At 41.2% G+C, this 18,878-nt stretch overlaps 1 protein-coding gene across 8 annotated transcripts in view; it reads left to right on the top strand.

Moving 5' to 3' along the window:
- Positions 1-18,878, top strand: part of LOC100650779 (LIM domain transcription factor LMO4.1) — a 477,355-nt gene that overhangs the window by 314,627 nt on the left and 143,850 nt on the right. The window lies entirely within an intron of this gene.

The following is an 18,878-nucleotide window of genomic DNA, read 5'->3' as shown; positions in this document are numbered from 1 at the left end:
CTAATAAGAACGTGTTGGCTTTTAGACATTCCCCCGGGGTTAAGAGAATGGCGCCAAAGGTCGGGCAGAAGTCGGTCCGGCATATGTCCAGCGGCTAAGAGGAGACGGTAATTTCCTGTATAACTGTACCACGATTATTGTTTATTATGTATACTAATGGAGCACTAAGGGACCGGGCAGCACTCGGGCCACTCTGATTCGAGAGGATTTCGCTAATTCCCCGGCCGCGGTCTTTGCTTTCTAACGATGGATCATAGCGTAAAATGGGAATGCAGAGTTTACTTGGCAGAGATGCTTTTCGAGCGTAAGCAGAGATTATCCACGGATGCAACACGCAACGTTGATGCGCCCTGGCCACCCTTCTCCTCACCCTCTTTAACGCGTACACAGCGTTTCAACCCGTAGCTATAGCACGAGCATGTGTCTCCCTACTTATTTGAAAATCGACCAGCAGGAGCTAGCTGGTTATTTTTCGACGAATCGCGAACCATTTCGGATAGGTAGGCTAAACCAGTCGACGAAAGTTAGTCGGATCGAAGGACGTCGAAAAGTTAATTTGCTCAACTTTTCTCATGAAATTTCCGAAGTTCCGTTTCATTTACATCCGCACGTTGCTAGCCTCGGTTACATCGATTCGTTCTCATCGACGGATCTACCATTTTCTCTCTTTCTCTCTCTCTCTTTTTCACTCTTTTATAGGACGATGATACTGGGCACCAGTTAATGTACGAGCGAATGTTACGAACGGTTTCATTGTATAGGAACAATGAGATAAATTTTTGTAAAAAAAATAGCGTTCAACTTAGTCGACTTGCGTTTTGTGTTTCGATATATTTTTTTGATAAATTGCAGTGATATATATTTCTGAATAATGTTGTAGATCTTGTTAGCTATTTTACAAATGTACTTCGACAGCGAGAGGTAAAGATGTAATGCATAGATCAATGATGTAAGAGCTTCTAGCCAAATTTTAGATGGTCGTTTCGTACATTCAAACACACATATATACAAGTACTACTAGCTAAAAACGTGAATTTATGAGCTTGGAAAAAAGCTATCCTAAAGTTCCTCTATCTTGTGATACTTCTCAATAAAAAAAATGTATTGCCCAGAGGGAAATTATCATCGAGGTCTGTAAAATTAGTTCCGAATTAATAGTAAAGTCAGTAGAAAATTCTATAATTCTTTCAAAAATCGAAGATCGTGTAATTCTTTACAATCCTTCTATCTTAAAATTTTCCTTAGTCAAAAATCTACCGTTAACTTTAAATTAATAACAAAAGTAGTTAAAAATTAGTAGCAGCTTCAACATGAATGCAACTAGAGAAATGGTTCTAAAACTTTGCTCAGCTATATATATCTGTCGTTCGTAAAATATATAAAAATTACTATCTCCAATATTACGTAAAACATTGTCGATGCTATCGATAAACAATCTCGTTTCAATGTCTTTAAATTACGAATCAATTCCCAAAGTGGTTTTCCCACTAACTTGCAGTCCATAGATATAAATGGTATACGAGATTGACGTGGCCACGTTAATGCGAAGAATTGTCGAAGGGTGTGCATCAGGGAGAGAGAATCCAACCTCGTTTCTTATCAGATACGATACGCTTGAACCAGGGAGATGGTCTCAAGATCGCGCTATCGAGGCCACTCTTGATCTTCCATTTCGTAACAGATGCCAGAGAAGCGCGCGCGCGTTATCAGGAAAAGCGAGAAAGTGGATTGAAACGCGAAGAACAAGACTGATTGCGCGACGTCGCTCCGAGCAATAACGTTAATTGCTGTAATTTCGATTGCCACGGATTAGTTGGCCACTCCGGCCGTTGCATTGTAGCGATTTCACGGGAATTGAAATACCAAAGGATGATGACTGCCACGTGAATATTTTGCTTCTTTTTCTGTTTTCATTTCCAGTAAGTGTAGTAAAAAAGAAAAGAAAACTAGGTGTGATAGGTGTTTAAGGTGATACAGCTAATATATGCATAATGCATAATCTGTTTTTTATATTGCTTGTGACTTTGACTTTAGATTACGGATTTTTATGCAAATCTATATCTTTATAAACACGAATAGAGGAATGGAGCTTATAAGTAGAGGTTTATCGGAGGAAATATCGTTTTGTTTATTAATAACATTGTTCTAGATACGGGCAATTTGAAATTAAATTCGATACACTTCTCGATGTCGTACTGATGATGAGTACAAATCATGCATAAGTTTTCTTTATACTTCGTGGGTCAAAGTACGGTAATAACTTGACTATGATCCTTCATGCAAATTGACATTTATAAACGCAAATAAAAGAGTGGGATATAGAAGCAGAGGTTTATTTTGCCACTCTTTGTACATCTTTCGATTTTTGTCACGATTGAAAGTATACTTAGATCCAGATTTCTTAACAATTTTAAATACAAATTTTAGATTGTTGTAGACTAGAAAAAGTCTATTAAAATTGATTCTACCTTCAATGACTTACGAGTGGATAACGGTTTTCATAATAGTCAATGAATAAAATCAAAATTTCACTGTTGCATCTTATATCCAATCTGAATATCTCTCAAATATAAATGCACAGATGTCCTCGATCTACTATTAACGAATAATAAGAAATTTCGAAGCGATGTTAATTTTGAAACGATCAAGGGAAAGATCTGTGAATAAGAGAATTTCATGACTACAACTAACAAGTAGCGCAATAACAAAGATAATAACAAGAATAGCAATGTTACAATGGTAACAAGAAACAACGTTGTTCCTAGTTCCATATTAATAGAAGAATTTTTAATGTCTCTGCCAGGGAATATCTCTCAGCGAGACAATATTTATCGTTGGTAAACAGCTTTCTTGATTTGATATTCATAACTCCCGCGAAACGACATTCAGAAATACAATTTCTGTCTATCTGTTTTTTCGAACACAGATATGTATTCAGACATTTCTACGTGCATACGCTTACAATTGTGTTTCCTCCTTCGCTATATCTACCCCAACACTATTATTGGAATACATATGTTGCTATTAACAGAGATGTTAACATCTCCGCCAAATTACAGGTTTGATATGAACTTCATAATATCATAATTAGCTAAACTTTTCAAACATTTCACATCGAATGTGGAAAGCATTAAAAATCAAAACTAAAAACTCGTATTATTCCAACATGAGAATATTTACGGATCGATAAACCCGTAGCAACCTTGCAACCTTGTAGCAAGAAATTGCTTGAATACTATACATCATCCTCTCGAATCATGCTGCTTTGAGAAGCACTGATCGCCTCATTTTACCCCCGGTTGAAAAAAGGAAATGCTCGATCATCTTTCACGGAACATCTCACGAAAAGGAAGAAAGGGAAACTATGAAATCGCATCGTATTCGTAATTTATACCGATTCCAGCATCATTCTGCAGATGTCCAAGCGAACGTTTGTTTTATTTATCGTTTGATCGGCGAAACGGTTTTTGCCCTGTACACTGGTCGTTGTTCAGCTTCGATTTCCCACTGATGTCTGTGTGGACTCGGAGAACCCCTGGCCGCGCGTAGAATCCTAAGATCTCCTCTGACGTCTGCTTAATTAATTACCATCCGCGGTTTTAATTAGCTGGGGCTTCTACCTTCTCTCGTCCTCTCTCGTTCTCCACGCATTCCCTCGCCTCCTCGCCGTGGAAAACCATGTGGCAGCCAGTTCGTTGCTTCGTTCTCTCTCTCTCTCTCTCTCTCTCTCTCTCTCTCTCTCTCCATCTTTGTGTCTGCGTCAGTATTTCAGTGCATTTGTACGTACGTGACTGTATTGCAATGTGTTTGTACGTGTGTTTCTATCTCAGTATGTTTGCACATATATGTCCGTATCTCAGTGCGTTTGCACGTGTAAGTATGTATGTGGTTGCAGCACTCAGAGTCGTTACGAACCAACCGTGACATGTCCACACCTTCCACGCGAGCACCAGGTGCTACGCACTCTGTCCTTCGCGTACGTATACGCGTAACCTAGAATGCGTTGCGGTGTCCGAAGGGTGATAAAGAGGATGATAAGGGCTCGTAAATGGAGAGACGAAGGATCGACGACGGATTCGGTGACATTTGATTCTCAGCTATCGTTATTCCGGGGTACGACGTAGTTCGATAGTGGCGAGGATGTCCAGCTGCAGGGAACGTCGAACGAAGATTACCGATGTTACTCGTTTTACGAGCACAGCGAATCGAGGATATTGAGTGAAATGTAGTAACATCCGATGGTTGAGGATATTGTGAAGACAGTTGACAGTCAAGTGGCGGATGAAAGTATTTGAGCACCGTGTATCGTACGTTTCATGTATAATATTTCGATGTAATCAGACACGATTGTTATGATCGTATCGGTATTCAAAAGCAATCTGAAAATGCATATGAAAGTTAGAAGAAATGCTAATGAAATTTCAAAATGTTTCATATATAATACACATGATATATTCAGAAAGTATTTCTACAACTGTTCAAATACATTCGTAACGTATGTGTTCTTTTACAATAGAAAAATTGATTTTATACATATACGCAGAATTGGAAACGTAGAATCAGAGGGCAGATATATGTTTGTAACTTTCGAAGGGAATTAAATAAATTAGCGTGAACTCCGTGTAAATGTTATGACAGAAATTTCCTGCGAACAATTTAATTGCGCCCGAATATGAATATTTTGCACGATGAAATGTTGTCATTGTCGTACTGGAGAACGAAATTATATCCGCAGTTTCCCAGCGTGGAATAATAGTCCGTTTCGCTGAATGTTGTCGGCCGCTATTGAATCGAACGCGGAGCCGCCATGTCTTTTCTCTTCGAATTACCGATCGTCAATGAAGATTAAGATCATTCCGTATGAAATTTCCAATAGCTTTTATATCGAAGTACAAATCGATTCTTCCTAGTGAATTTCATATCCGCGATTCTCAATAATAAAGTACAACTTTTCGAATATAATTAAATACGCGAACATATACAAAATATCCAAAGTAAGCTACTCGTTATTATATTTGAAGAGTTAAACAATATTTTACGTATTCACAAAACCATAAATTTGCATCGAGATTGTCTATCCATCAATAGTAACAATCAGACTCTGAACAAATCCTGTTGCAAAATACTCGGGCATCAGCCTATCAAATCTTAACATCCCACAACTTCAGGCTCGCGAAACCTTGAAAGATCACCTTTTCGAAAACAATCGACCCTCCATCACGCGAGTCGATCAAATCGAGCATAGTGGCGGTAGCGGCGAAAACAGCAACAGCTAAGCTCATTTACCGAAAAAGGTTTGCGAAAGATGCGAAAAGGGGGCCTGGGAGAGATCGGCTGCAGCTGAGGAAGGAGGCAAGAAACCTCGTGAAAGGAGACAGGAGTATAGGGTAGTCGAGGACCGTAGCGGTGAAAAGGGCAGCCACGCAACAATACAAAGACAATGTGTTTGTTGCCGATTAGCAGAAGGATGAGGTGAGGTTTTTACGAGAGTTCGAGGTACGGGTCTGTCGATGGCGAAGTGGGAGAAGAAGAAGGGGGTCAGAAGAGGCGGAAGGGCGAGACGAAGGGACGCAGTCGTTTACAGCCGAAGAGAATCGGGGCCCGTGGCTTAAATGACCCCTCTCTCTTGGGTCGCCACCCGCGGCTTCCCCACCTGTGGCAAGATTTACGGCAATTCGCTTTTTGCCTCCTTTAAGAGCTTTCGTATTATCTTACTGCCTCCGTTGCTGCTTCCTCCGCGGAGCAAATGTACTTCGGCTTCTCTCGCTCCTCGTTCGTTCATCAACCTTTCTTTCTTCCCTCGTTGTCTTCGATTCTCGATTTCTGTCTGTCCCGCGGCCGGTACGTTTTTCTCGTCTTCGTTCCCTCTTCGTTCGTTTCCCTTCGTTGTCTCCCCGTCAGCCATCCTCGTCTTCTCTTTCTCCTTTCGGCCCGTTGTGACTGGTACCACTCTCGTCCTCGATACAAACGAGTATATTTGCTCAGGTAAGAAACAGCGGATACAGGTGTAACGCAGACGCGAATACAACGGGACACCTGAGTCCGTAATTATTTCGGGACGGGGGCAGGAATCTCCTCTCTTCGTTGCTCTTACGGAATCGCTTTAATTACGCCAGATTTGATTAAATCGCGTGTCTCCGTTGCAAAAGGCGCTTCCCGTGCTCTTGAAACTTTTCCTCGTTAAGTAATCCCCCGGTTACAGGAGAGATATGTATTTTATCGAGCATAAATTGCTACAAAACGATAGTTTCTTTTATGGGAGGCTTCTTAATCAAAAAATCGTGTTTCTTCTTTTCTTTTTTTTTCTTTGGCCGTTTAACACAGAGAACGTATCAACCTGGATGCTTGTTACCCTGAATTCCGGGACGCGCCGTTAACGTAGGCACACCTTCCATCGGACGTTTTAATTGCCATTGTAATTCCCTCAACGTTATGGTAATGGCACCGCGTTTAAGTACCGCGTTATCGTCCGTTAGCATAAATCTTATTATTCTAATGCCGTTATTACGATCCTAATCTACAGGTATCCAAGCGTGGTATCTTTCCTTTCCTCGTCGCTCCGCTCTTCGAGTCGATTCGATTCGCTCGCGGGCCCCCTCCATTTTACACGCCTCCTCTCCCCGCGTTCTTGCCTCTGTCTCCATCATCTTTTAACCTTGAACTCTCCCTCGTTACCGTATCACGCTTCAGAGCGCACGGTTTCAAGAAGTTTTAGAGATCCTCCGGGAATCCCATTATGAATCCCGAACCTAACCGAGGCCACTCGTTGAAACATACGACGATGATGAAACGGATAGATCGTCCAATCAGCCCGTTCCGGTTGTTCAATTCCTCGGACTGTCGAGAATCGTTGCTCGATGCTGATCGCATCGTTTAAGAATGTTTCTCGTATACCGACGGTGTTTGAGCGGAAGAAATAACGTTCGACTCGTCGTTCAATTAGCAGACATACCGGGCGTCACATTATCGTAGTTGGTACTTCTCCGACGACTTTCACCTAGAGAGAAAACAATCGTGTTTGATCTATACTCTCTGGATATTTGTATTGTCAATTTGTTTCATGCTTCTGATCATCTTCCTCTTAACGCTTGTCGAGGTATAGGTGGCGCAACAGTTATCTCACTCAAATAATCCTGTTTCACTGTAAAAAATATGAAGCAATAAATTCTACGAAAAGAGCTTGCCATTTTCTTCGAAAAATTCAGCAATACAGAGCGGCGTGTCGATGTCGCGCGATATAATACAGGAAGGACACGCGGGGGCGTCGGCAGGCACGAAGGCGGGACGGGGAAAAATTTAATTAGCAAAAGCCCGAAAATTAATTGCGCCTGGCGTCTTATTGTGCTCTGGCCCTGTGCCTCGAAGCGTTACCGGGGACCCGCCGCGTCTATATACACAGGGAATGTAATATTCACAACAGCCTATATTCCAGCTAGCAGTCAGTCTGGCCACCCCTTCCGTTCACCCCCGGCCAGCTTTCCTGACTTGCCTCCATCGACTTCGCCATGGTATAGTAGTTACGTACCCAGCTTTACAGTTCTCCATGCCAAAGGTAGCGTGCTATGCTCCACCACGTTGATGATGGTAATGCTGTCGTGTGTTCATGAGGTTGTATGTGCCGTGAGGATTCCCTGATTCTCATATATTACAGAATACACGATGATACTTATCGTTGCGAAAGCTTTGTCATACGATCATGCATCGACGTGGATGTATCGTGAGAATCGTTCATGAGTTCATCATCGACGTGATCAACGATGTTGCTGGTTACCAGAGTAATAGTGCAAGAGTTTGTGTAGATTCTAGACTGTTCCTATAACTCTAATGACGTGGATGTATAGCAGAAATCATCCATGGTCCTATCATCGACATAGTGGACAGCGTGGCCGGACATCAGAGTGGTGCAAGTTTTCGTGTCCATTCTAGACTTCTCCCCCCCGTAGCTGTAATGACGCGAGCAGGGACTCGAGGGGCGCCACAACGACGTTATTAATTGCTCCACAATGCCAGCGGCGTGTAGGCACACGAGGGGTGTTCTCCCCCTGGCGCTCGTCGATCGACCAGCCACGTCGGAAATTTCATTAAGTGGATTCTTATAGACGCGGTTTTCAGATTAACAGTATGATATGTGCTCTATCCCGGCCCGGGCAGATATTAGATCGGGGACTTGCTGTGCCTGGATGCTCTCCTTCTCTCTTTCCGCGTCTCGATATCTCTGTCTTCCATGAGCTTCCTGGTCGGTTCGTAGGATGGCTGGCTGGTTGCCCGCGCACAAAGCCTACTGCACACCCCGATATACCCTTTACCCTTCTGTAGAGCTTGTAATATCTACAGACCTTGCTACGGTGGATCCTGTATGAGGCGTCTTAGGAGTTGAGAGACTGTTCGAGGGTCTTCTAGGCTGGACTCACGCGAGAGCGGATTATCAAGCTTCGTTTCTTATAATGCAATATAGAAGACAGGGATAGCAGGTGCAATATATACATATTAGACTATGTCGAAAGTTTCAGGCTATTCTGGACAATTCGTACAGTTTAACAAGATCTCAATTCTGATGTTAAGTCGTTTCAAAGAAACGTGGTTGAGGTTCATTGAGCTAATGTTGATAACACCGCGTAATAATCCTAAGGATCATGCAAAATTGTGCATTAGCAATCGAGACCACTTGACGGTCGAGAGAAGATGTTAGATAATAGAGATTTTATGCGAATTTGTCATAGGTCTATTTGTTAATGTATACTCTTCGCATATTAGATTTTAAAACAAGGGATGCATAGTTGCTCAGGTGTTTGTAACAATTTTATACTTTTCGATGGCTCTCTCAACAGTATTAATTTTAATAGGTAGTAGTAAGTATCAGGAATAATTGTACCGTGCCAAACATTGGAAATGGAATATCAGAGCCTAAAAATAATTTTTAAAATCATGATCGCTGATTATGCTCTGGTTGGGAAAAAATCATGTTTCTCTGTAGGGCCGCGTCGAGTGATTCGATTAGCGTTAACCATCCGAGCACGTAGAATATTCAGTAAATTTGGCAAATATGCCGAGTACCAAATAGTTGGTGAATATTCGGTGCATCCCTAACAGCAATTAAAGGCAGGGAGATTAACCATGAATGCAGCAACTCGGTCGGTCAAAATTGATTCATTATTGTCGGTTTCTCCGGCGGAGAGAGAGAGCACCACGCTCTCTAGCTAAGATAATGTACACTAACCTCTGCCCTTCCGGAGTCGTGTGGTCTTAAGTTTCCTTCATTATTTCAGTTATTGCTGTTATTATTATTCCATTATTCCTATTATTTCGCGTATAATTATTATTATTATTATTATTATTTTACGTTAACTCGATGACTAGTAATCAGCGATATTTATTTATTCGTATATCACCGTACAGAATTTCGAGTAGGAAATTAATTACTATTGCCGAGCAGGGTTCTAATTGACTATTAATTAGGAACGCCTAGTCATAGCGTCAGTCAAAGCTGCTTGGTGATCTCAGGCTGTGTATTGTATTGTATCCCTGTTGCTTGCAATTAAGCGGATAATCGAATACGATAATGAGAGATTATCCTAGGGAATTCTTTGATAATAGATCGTTTATTAAACTTGTACGAAACTCTAATTACGTCCGATGCGTTAAACGATCTATTTCTATCCAATTTGAGTGAAAATAATAAAACACGACGATTGATAGGTAATTATAATGTACAATTAATTGGAATTCATCTTTGAACCGCCGAAATTTTTAAATTAAAATACAAACGAAAGCAAGTCTTGTGCATTTTTAAACTGACGCCCAACCATCAATCACTGAAAAATCGTTGGCATTAAAATTATTTACGCGTTTATTCTAAAATTCAAGTGAAACTAAAGCCAGTCCTGTTTGAAACATAAGTGGATAACGAAAATATTTGAACACTTATAATACATTCATAAAAGGTATCTGCGAGTGTTGCAATACTTTCGTGATCCACTATAGACACATCCATTTAAAAGCATTTATTATAGAACACAGCAAGCAAATAATAGACGGCAGACAACGTGTATCATCGTTTAGATTTTTCTTCGTTAACGTACCGTTACTGGTCGACGTTCTTCGCGTTTCTCCGAGGGGTGGGTCGGATAACGAACCACGCGGGGTACGGGAGGGTTGCAAGACCTTAAGCCAGAGGGATGAAGGGGGTACGCGGAAGGGATCGTGGCGGATGGGGGAAAGTTGAAGGTAACCGACACCCTTTCGCAAAAAGTAATTGGTTAATGCCTCGGAAATGAGTTTAGTTCCTTTTTGCTTGGCGAGCGTGCTGCTCCTTTTTCGGCACCTTCACCATCCACTCGCTCTTTTTCTCTCTTCTGTGGCCTTTTTCTCTCTACACATGCACACGTAAACATGTAACATAGACAGGCGTGCGCGCAAGTGCACACTCACACGAACGAACGAAACACTCTTTCTTTCTTTCTTCAACCCGTGAAAGTCTCTCTTTTTACGCTGGCCTCTCTTTTCTCGGGTCTGCTCGGTCGGTCTTCCCGTCGTCCTTTCACCTTTCAAACGTTTCTCCATTCTCCGCTCTCTTCTATTCGCCAATTCTCCCGGTATGTATTTATTTTCTTCCCTCGTCGTTCTTCCTCTCGACGTTCCTCTTTCACCCTGGCCTCTGTTCTCGCATGCACGCATGTGTTTTTATGCTCGCTCCGGGGCTCTAGTCACGCTTTGTGCCACATTGTGTGTGCCTTTGGAGCCCCATTATCCGCGTGTAAAAGTGTCATTACGGCCCGCGGCGAGGCTCGAAGACGAGCAGAGCTTCGCCTCCTTTCTCTCCCTGAGCGTCGCGACACCCCGGGTGGAAGAGAGAGATAAAACCCGCTTAAAGGATTTGTCTCCGTGTCCGGGCCGATTCGTTAACCCACCAGGGACTAGGGATTTTCTTCCCCTCTCTTCGTCGCCAATGCGGACACACCGCGACTTTGTTTTAAAATTGGATAAGCGTATCGACTTATCGCGCTGGAACCTCCACTCATTTGCCAGATCATTGGGTGGTATCTTAGTGTAGACATTCGCGGACTATTACAGGGGATAGTTTTTATGGATGGGGGATTCCGGGCTCTTAATGAAATCTTCGTTATTTGATTGGCTTTTGAAACAGATTTGAGGAAATGAAAGAGTTTTATAGGTACGCTTGTAGTAGTACTTTAATGATTTTTTAAACGTTTCTAAGAGAGAGGTCTTTATATTCGTGAGATATGTTTTTTAAATTCAGTTCATCGTCCATTGATCCTGTGTTATCAAAAATGTCTTGCAGTCTGTTTCCACATGCCCTTCATGATTAAGCAATATTTAAAAAATATTGCTTACCACGATATTAAACTATTTCTTTTTAACAGTTTCTCACAATCGTGTCTTCTTTTCCAATCTACCAGACAGCTTTAAAACGCGTCGAATACGTCAAAATATTACATTGTAGTCGTAAAGTGGCATTGAAATAAGAATATTGGTTGATCTAAAAATATACCTGTCAAATATTTCTCCTACGCTCTTCGTATATTATATACCACGATAAATTCTAGCCTTTTTACTAAACTAAACCTAATCACCGGACATCAAAACAACCAACGTAGGTCTCAACAACAGTCTCAATTATACTACGATTAATCCCAGCGATCTCTCTGCGAGCTCTGAGATGGAAAAGAGGAAAAGATGAGAATGACTTTCTCACTTGCGAGACAAAAGCTGGAGAACCAGTTAACCCAGCCATTGAGAACCTAGAGAGGACACGGATTCGTTAACTCCGCCGGTGTTTCACCACAGAGTCGTTCCCGCTTTCCTGCGGCCGCGACGACGACGCACGGCGGCGATACGATCGTCATTAGCAAAGGAAGAAGCAGCCCCGCCGTCGTCACCCTTTGTGGATTCTCTTGCGCCTCGTGTGTTCCTCCGTACTAATGGTCTTAACGAACCCGACACTACGAGCCCGTTCCGTCGAGGGTTAATACATCAACCGCGGAGAACCCTAGCTGATATTCCGCTGCCGCGGTATACAGCATACAGTACACGAAGACTTCGATTATCGCCAATTTACCAGCTGGCTCGTGTTTATTCGGTGACCACCGGCGTGGCCCCCGGTAACGCCAGCATCAGGAAATACTGGATACGCTGTACGATCGATTTTCCACCCCTTTGGAATCGTTTGACGAAATTAGACGGTTAACCGATCTCGGCGAATACGAAATGTCAGCTTTTATTCGTTGATTAATTTGTTTATCGTTTTAGTAATCTTCCATGGTTTAGTCAGCCTCACAATTGTGCAACTTGGATGAACGAATAGGCCGGTTCTTTTGTTTTTGGGTTCGTTTATTTACGAATTGTATTTTTAAATGGTAAAGCTCGATTCTGAAGAAGGTGACGCTGAAGAAATAGAATTTCTTATGGGACGTTAGGTAGAAAAATACCAGAGTTTGTTTTATTTTCATTTTCCTTTTACATATATTTTTCTCATATCTGAAAAATATCTTAAATACTGTGTATTGTATGTAAAAAAAGACACAAAGAAATACTTCTCTTTGCAAAGAAAATATTTACGGATAATTATATTCCTTTAGTGAAAATAATTTTTGTTGATTTATTAATAAATTAAGATGGTCAGAATGGTCTTCCTAGTTAAGAATCTGTAATATAATAATTTCTGTATTATTAATATTAAATTATTAATATTCGTTTAGAAAAATTGGCTTAACTTATCCTACTCAAATATTCGTTTAACGTAATATTATTAATTTTTGGAAGTGTAATTATTTTCTTGTATTATGTATCTCTAATACCGATGGAAATCAACCTCTTAATCCTTTTAGTTCTTCGTAAGTAATTCTTAACGACGACGTCTTATTCGATCTTCTTCAACGCTTGTATAGTTCCTTTTGAAAAAGCGAAAAGGGTTGGTAGTGGTCGATGAAACGACGGAAATTAATGGATATACATGGTGAGCATAGCGAGTCGTGGTCGGTGTTAATTGGACCGCAACGGAACGGGTTAAGCCGCCGGAGGAATGATCCCGTGATTCTGATAATCGATACAAGTGCCTGTTCGATTTCGTTCGCCGCCAGCTTGTTTAGAGGTTATGGATATAGCGTAAGGTTAATCGGATCGCGTTTGGAAGCGTTGCACCGTTTCCCATATACTTTCGTTTCACGTTAAATTAAAGTCGCTAATTTTCTCAAAGTGCAATAACTCGGTTGCACTGTGGGATCAAATTTGGGATCATACGAAATGTTTAATTCGTGGCTAGACTTCGGTACGGTACGAGTCATTAGGAGATTAGACGTAAATCTCGAAACTGGTTTCCGTTATTCTCCGTTATCAATTCGTGTAAACGGTTCTTATTTCTTTGGAATCGAGACACGTGAATCAGATGATATTTTTCATGTATCTCAGTTCGCTGAAATCTTCCACACTTCATTCTATTTATTAAAGATCTCCTTCTAATCGCTTTTCATTAAACGCAATACGTCTACTTCTAACAGTCTAAAGAAATTTATAGAGCAATTTGAATTTGTCAAATTTTCAATGAAACATCATTTTTAATTTTCTCAATCTGCTTTCAAATATAGAACTGTAACGTTGTATCAGACTGTCGAGGTACTGGAAGGATATTTTAGTAACACAAATTAAAACATCGAAACAATTAGTTTCTCCCGATTTAAAGAACGAGAACGACAGAACTCTCGGGTCAACCTGACATAAAACAAACCCGAAAAATCACAAATCTGTTACTTAGTTGAACAATACTCTCCCTGGCATCTGTCAATCAATTACAACCAATCAGCGAGGCACAAGTCCCAGCGCAACGGTATCCCCGAATTAGCCACAGATCCCGGTGGACCGCGTAACGTTTCCGTTTTTTCTGACCGTGTCTCGAGGGTGCGCTCGCGTGTTCGTAATTTCGTTTACACCGGAAAGCGTCGGTAAATCAGCGACTTAATGAATTCAGTCGGGTACCCGGGCGACGCGGGGCCATTTAGAAAGAGCGACGTGCCCGCCAGAAAGGGGTTATTCGCGGTTATCTTTACGAGTCGAAGAGATACGCCTGCCCTTGTCTCTCTCTCTCTCTCTCTCTTTCTCTCTCTTGGTCTGTCCCAGAGGCCGTGTCGGGATCGTAGGGCGGAAGGGGTGGCTGGGCTGCTCGTGCTGCCAGGAAGTCGACGCTAAATCTTGTCCGATGTCGAGCCGCCACCGGCCCGGAACCGTGCCCGTTCGTTATTCTTGTTAACGTTATGATCATTGCACGCTGAAACGTGTAATTTCGGATTAACCGCGATGTCCAGAATCGGAACGCTGACGTCCCTTTTGTCCCTTTTCGACAGTGACGTCTTCGTGACATGGTAATTCTAGCCTGATTTATGCTTTCTCACTGAAGTTTCATCTGTTCTTGTTTATTTTTAGTAGGACATTTAGCATACAATATGTATACTCTTCTCAATCCAATAAAGTTTTATTAAACGTAGAAATTCATTTAGCGTTTGATACTATTTAATAATATTCAATCAGAGATTTCAATTGGAAATTAACGTATCTACAAAATTCATATCCTAGTTTGCCAATCTAAAATCGAGATATCAAAAACATTTACGATATTTCATTCGTACTAGAGAAACTGCATGTCTTTTTTTTTTTTATTAATCGCAGATATCATTATACCACGGCTCTACTTGATTAGTTGAGAATCAAAGAGCTAAAAGCATATTAATACCATCCGTATAACACACGCTTCATCTCAACGGAACAGAAATTCTTATTATTTAATGAATTACCATTCATTTCCGCAAATATCCAATTACGTAGGTATTCGTAATTTTGGTTGATCGAAATGAGTTCCAGAAACTGGACGAGCATCATCGTAAGCCGTGAGGAAACATTCTATGCCACTATCGCGCTGTTGCTCGATAACGTCGACCGTTCGAGCGGACGAACGTGTCCGCGTAAAATATTCAACCAGTCGTTCTACGAACGCGTGTGAACGGTCCGGTTGTGAAACAGAGAGAGAAGAAGGGAAACGGTATAACGAGCACGCGTCCTCGCCTATTTTCGCGTAAACGACAGGGCACGCTGAGTGTCAATTATATTTGTAAAAAATCACGAGACGCCTAATTGGGAGAGGCGCTCTAATTGGGCGACGTGTTTAAACCACGTAGACAGTGAGACGCGGAACCGCTTGGGTAGATAAGCCTCCTAGGAACAGGTTATATCATCGCTTCTCTCTTTCTCTCTCGGGAATGATTTCTTGATTCCGAGGTGGTTACGCTCGAGATAAACTAATAATGTTGCTAACGTAAACCTGTTTAACGTATCTATTACGCGCGGGATATGCAAATCCTGCATGCGTGGCTGGATGATCGGTGTGTGTTCGCGTTCGACGGCGAACAACCGTGTAAAATATTGATTTAATCAATCCGAGTCGTTTAAAACCGTCGACTCGCTTTTATTTGCCGTACGTTCCGCGCCATTTATTATCCTTGACTCGGCTATCCGAATTGTTTCTGCGAAAGGAGTACATTTTGATCTTGGTTACACAATTTACTTAACCAGCTTTCTTTCAAATTCTGTATTTTCCAACTGTAGATTATTTATTGGTAGTTTCCTTTATTTAAAAGTCTTCGTGTTAGAGATTATAGGATTCTAGGGGTTGATATTTTATCTGGTCAAGGTCGGTGCTTGTAGTAGAGCATGAATTATAAGAGAAAGAAGTACAGTAGAATATTCTAAACACAAGATATGAGAGGAAAAATATTTTTCGATACTTGACACGCGATATTATTCAGGTTATATAGTGTAACCTGTGTAATATTATAAAATGCAGAATCAGCGTTACTTACAGATACGGTAACATGTCATTTAAATATTAAATATTCTTGAACAGGTAAATCCTCAATCAAATCATCAAATAACGTTAAAATCATCTACTAATAGCCCAGGCCTATAGATACACAGCTGCCCTTAAAAGCAAGCAGACTGTATTTAATTTTTAAAGCTCTTGCAATCTCGCGTGAAAAATATCACTACGGCATAGTTTCGACCCAGCGAAAGGGTGACCCGGCCCAGTCGCCGAGAAGGGGCAGAGAATGGGTTGTGTAAAAGGCCGTAGCACAAAGCCGGGAATCCCTTGAAAAGGTGTTGTTAAAGCGTTCCTTCGCCGTGTAAGACAACGTGAGCGCGGCAGCGCGCGCGTCTTCGCCTTTAATTAAACCCATAAATCAATGTCAATTAGTCTATTCGCCGGCCGTCCAGTAATTAATTATAATCAACGATTAATAATAGAATAATTAGTGGCGAAGACAACGAAAGTTTCCATCGGACGATGATTTCCCTATATTCTACCAACGAAACCATTTTCGTATTAGCTTAAATCCTCTCTAAGTGATCGCGTCTTGTTCCAAGAAACGCAATAGCGCAGCCGACTTTTATTTCAGACATTCGGTCTGTCAACAGCGTAGCTATAACCAGTTACGTAGTTTCTCACGAGTCAAAGAAGAAACGATCCTCTTTCAGGATTGTTTCGTTAACGACGCTCATAAAGAAAATATCGGTCAACTTGCTCTCGAGCTACGGTCGATCATCGATCTCGGGATTTCGTTAACGCGGTTACGTTCGCTTAAACTTCGTGGCGGGATAACGAGATCCTTTGATTCCAGGGCTCTGTTACTCGATACGAGAGCAAAGTGCTGGGGGCTTCTTTTTTTACGAGCCTCGTCGTTTTCCTTTCAATTTGCGCGACACGGCGGTGGATTTGGCCTACGTTCATGGAAACATCTCTGAAAGGGTTTACGCTCGTAGATTAGGGAAATTGTTAGTGGGCAAAATGTAAAGAATAGAATGGCTTTACACGTAGATTATAATGTCACAGTAAATTACATACCTAGGTTAAGTATGAATTTTAGGTACGTTTTGAATAAAAGCAAGATATAGCGAGTGGAATTTAAATAGTAAGTTGATACCGCAGTATATTTAACATCGAATTACAGTTTTTATGGAGTCTCATGATGTGTATTCTAATGGATTCTTCGCATAAAATAAACATTCCCTTTTATTCCCATTCTTCTACAAACTCGATCAGAACGAAACTGCGAGTAAAGTCCCAAATCGATCTTCGCGCGATCCTTTCGACTATTTCAACTCGTAACGGCCCGAGTTTCGGACAGTACCGATGAGATTCGAATAAATTTAATGGCAGGGCTTCGTGTCAGGCTGAAGAGGGCCTACGGGCCTCGCTAGGCGAGCAGGTGGCCGGTATGGTGGGGTTGCGTGGACCAGACCGACCGGTTTACATGGTTGGAGATCCGAGAACGCCTCTCAGCCTGGTCCTGGGAGCGAAACAGACAACGAGAGGCGCATCCACCGTACCAGTCGAGACTCCATTCAAACCATGGAGGGGAACGATCGCAACGGCACACGTGTTGGTATATATGTACATACACACGATGAGGAGAAACGAGCACTGATTTCTGGAACTACGAAATTTAGCTTGACATTACTGTCAATTGATCGACGATCATATCGAACCTAAAAGGCAGTCTGAGGGATATGATGTTGATCGTTTGATTGTTTAGTGGACTATAGGCTGCTTTCGTGGTTGTCTTATTTTACGATTAAGATATTCATTTTGAGGGATTTTCAAACTGCAGATCCAAGGGTTTTTCACTGTGTATAGGATGTTTCGAAGACTTTTAGTCAGACTTGAAGGAATCACGTGGAACATGCTTATTAAAATAAAAAAAGATATTTTAAAAAGCATAGATGCTTATTAAAATAAAAAAAAGATATTTTAAAAAGCATAGGTCTAGAAACATTAGTTTCGAAATTATAAGACGGTTTTCATCGGCGAAATTTTCATAGCGTTTGTGTCATTGTGTCTGGTCATCACGTTCCAAACGACACGCAACATACGTGAAAGGAATAGAAGATGTAAAGGAAAATGATACGAGGGAAAGCCATTGAACACGTTCTACAGATTCTTACCCGGAATTTTCCACCCTCTGGGGTGTGCTTCTGTTTGTTTCCCTTCTGTCTTCCATCTGTTTATTCCCCGTTTCTTCTGTTGCTCTTTTTATTCCTGCCACCCCGGTTTGTCTCACAACTACAACAGCGGCGTGTCTCTTCGGCAATTATTAGCAGTTTTCGCCGAGCGTTCCTTTCACTCGTTTCCTTTTCACTTGGCTACACCGAATTTCACTCTCAATGTTGCGTACTGAGTCTCGCGCCACGGATGTTTCGGGTATTTCTTCGACGACAAATGGCGTGCGAGTTAGTCGAGCTCCGGAGAACTTGCGAGGAAATTGGCACCCACTTATGGGTTAAGAAATAGTGTAACATTTCTTATAGAACCTTTAAGAATAAAATAATATTTGACTGATCAGAAGTATTACGTATCAGTGTAACTACTAATACTGGGGTTTCTACTAATCTTCGAGTTTCGATCAGGTCGATATAGAGGGAACATATAATTTTTGTCATTATATTTTAAATGTTTTATTCCACTATCTACTGGTTACTTTTATTAACGTCTAATTGTATCTCATTAATTGATTAAATTTTACCATATTGTATTTATTACTCGTGATGAGCTGTACATTTCTTACGAAATAATTTCTTTCGCCCAAGGGATAGTTATCTACCTTAAGTATCAAATAAATGTGCCGTTTAAAAAATCGAATTCTTTATTAACAATCGATAGTGCTTAAAGGAGAAGAATCTTAACCCTTCTAGTGATGTAATTTGGTAAGGTTTGAGACAAAGATCATAAAAAAGAAGGAAGAATGATATTTGGAAAATTGAAAAGGGGACATATTACGAAATAAAAGAAGAATCAATTAATGTCAATTGTATTTCAATGT

The sequence above is a fragment of the Bombus terrestris genome, chromosome 12 (genome assembly GCF_910591885.1).
Source record: "Bombus terrestris chromosome 12, iyBomTerr1.2, whole genome shotgun sequence".
In the NCBI taxonomy this organism is placed as follows: Eukaryota; Metazoa; Arthropoda; class Insecta; order Hymenoptera; family Apidae; genus Bombus; species Bombus terrestris.
The sequence above is the reverse complement of the archived record's forward strand: the minus strand, read 5'-3'. Positions and strand labels throughout refer to the sequence as shown.